This window comes from Acipenser ruthenus, unplaced genomic scaffold (genome assembly GCF_902713425.1).
Source record: "Acipenser ruthenus unplaced genomic scaffold, fAciRut3.2 maternal haplotype, whole genome shotgun sequence".
NCBI lineage: Eukaryota > Metazoa > Chordata > Actinopteri > Acipenseriformes > Acipenseridae > Acipenser > Acipenser ruthenus.
Window position 1 is genome coordinate 60,001 of NW_026708261.1, and position 2,500 is coordinate 62,500.

Genomic DNA, 2,500 nt, shown 5'->3' on the forward strand with positions numbered 1-2,500 from the left:
TCCACGGTAGGGTGGGTCGGGCAGGGTTCCTCAGATCAAGCACGGTAAGACTTGGGTCTATAATGCGCGCGCGTGCGTATGGATTTCGTGAAGGACCCTTTGCCCACAACAGAGAGAGACCATCCGGGAAGACAAGGAGGAATCCCGTCAACTCCTGCCCAGCCACAGACTCCAAAGGACGGCTCCAAACGGGTCCTTCACATGCATTCTGACACCTCGGGTCCTGACTTAGTCAAACCATTTTGATCAAAAAACCCTGTCGACGGAAATCTCCGCGGACCCCCCCGTTGTACCTTGACCGCGGGACCCTGAAGGGAGGGAGGTCCCGGGTCCTTGGGAACAGGAGTCGCCGCCGCCCCGCAGCCCCGTTTCGCCTCCGCCCTCGGCAGACTTCCACAAACGGCCCCGAGGTGGCCATGGTCATCTAATGTTAAAGATAGGGAACATGACCATGTTTTTTTGAAAACTTTGATTCTGACGGAGCCGAAAAAGTCCGGACTCTGGTCATATAATGTTAAAGATAGGGATTTCCCTCCGAAAATTCCCCTCAACATGACCATGGCTCCCAAATCACCTCCGGAGAAGGTAGACATGACCAGAGACTGAAAGGGAACGCACGGAGGAGCCAAGGGCGCAAACCCCAGTTCTCGAGCCGGAAATGGGAGCCTCCAGGCCCGCATGAACGGGCGCCCGGGCACGGGAGGTCAACCCCCCCCCCCTTCCCGCAACGTGACCAGAGCTTGGCCAGGTCCTTAAGGGGGCTTAGCCCGGTCCTGAGCCCGAGGAACGGGGCCTCCAGCCCGGCCTGAACCGGCGCCGGGCGCGGGAGGGGGCCACCGGGCAGACTTCCAAGGGAGGATGTCGCCAGGGGGTGAAGGGGGACCCTGACCGGGGTGCAGGGCCTCCCACACGGCTTAGATCGGTCGCTCGTGCCCTTAGAATGAACCTCCGTCCTGACTTAGAAATATTTTTTTGATCGAAAATGCCGTGCCCCTAGTAATATGCACCTACCTCCCCAGTGTATCTGCCATCTAGTTGCATTAAGGGAGGAAGCCACGAGTTCACAGGGACCTCCTGGAACTCTCGCTCCGTAACACATAGCAAATCTGTCCCTTCAGAAGAAGGTAACTTTTAATTGGAGCTCTGGTCATGTCAGCTACTTCTGCCCATGGTCATGTAGGCTAATTCTGCCTCTGGTCATGTCAGCTAATTCCGCCTATGGTCATATTAGCTAATTCCGCCTCTGGTCATGTCAGCTAACTCCGCCTATGGTCATGTCAGCTAACTGTGCCTATGGTCATGTCAGCTAACTGTGCCTATGGTCATGTCAGCTAACTCCGCCTATGGTCATGTCAGCTACTTCTGCCCATGGTCATGTCAGCTACTTCTGCCTATGGTCATGTCAGCTACTTCTGCCTATGGTCATGTCAGCTAACTGTGCCTATGGTCATGTCAGCTAACTGTGCCTATGGTCATGTCAGCTAACTCCGCCTATGGTCATGTCAGCTAACTGTGCCTATGGTCATGTCAGCTAACTGTGCCTATGGTCATGTCAGCTACTTCTGCCCATGGTCATGTCAGCTACTTCTGCCTATGGTCATGTCAGCTACTTCTGCCTATGGTCATGTCAGCTACTTCTGCCTATGGTCATGTCAGCTAACTGTGCCTATGGTCATGTCAGCTACTTCTGCCCATGGTCATGTCAGCTACTTCTGCCCATGGTCATGTCAGCTACTTCTGCCCATGGTCATGTCAGCTACTTCTGCCTATGGTCATGTCAGCTACTTCTGCCTATGGTCATGTCAGCTACTTCTGCCTATGGTCATGTCAGCTAACTGTGCCTATGGTCATGTCAGCTACTTCTGCCCATGGTCATGTCAGCTACTTCTGCCCATGGTCATGTCAGCTACTTCTGCCCATGGTCATGTCAGCTACTTCTGCCCATGGTCATGTCAGCTAATTCCGCCTCTGGTCATGTCAGCTAATTCCGCCTCTGGTCATGTCAGCTAATTCCGCCTCTGGTCATGTCAGCTAACTGTGCCTATGGTCATGTCAGCTAACTGTGCCTCTGGTCATGTAGGCTAATTCCGCCTATGGTCATGTCAGCTAATTCCGCCTCTGGTCATGTCAGCTAACTGTGCCTATGGTCATGTTACTGAATGGGGACCCAGGCTATGGCTCGCACTTGCCCCGGGCAGGGTTCCACGGCCCCGGGCTGGCTCCCACCACCCAGGCCTCTGCTCCCACTGCCCCGGCTTGGGTTCCACGGCCCCGGCTTGGGTTCCACAGCCCCGGGGACAGTTCCCGCCTCCCACCACCCAGGCCTCTGCTCCCACTGCCCCAGCTTGGGTTCCACGGCCCCGGGCTGGCTCCCACCACCCAGGCCTCTGCTCCCACTGCCCCGGCTTGGGTTCCACCGCCCCGGGCAGGGTTCCACGGCCCCGGGGACAGCCCCCGCCTCCCACCACCCCGGCTTGGGTTCCACGGCCCCGGGGACAGC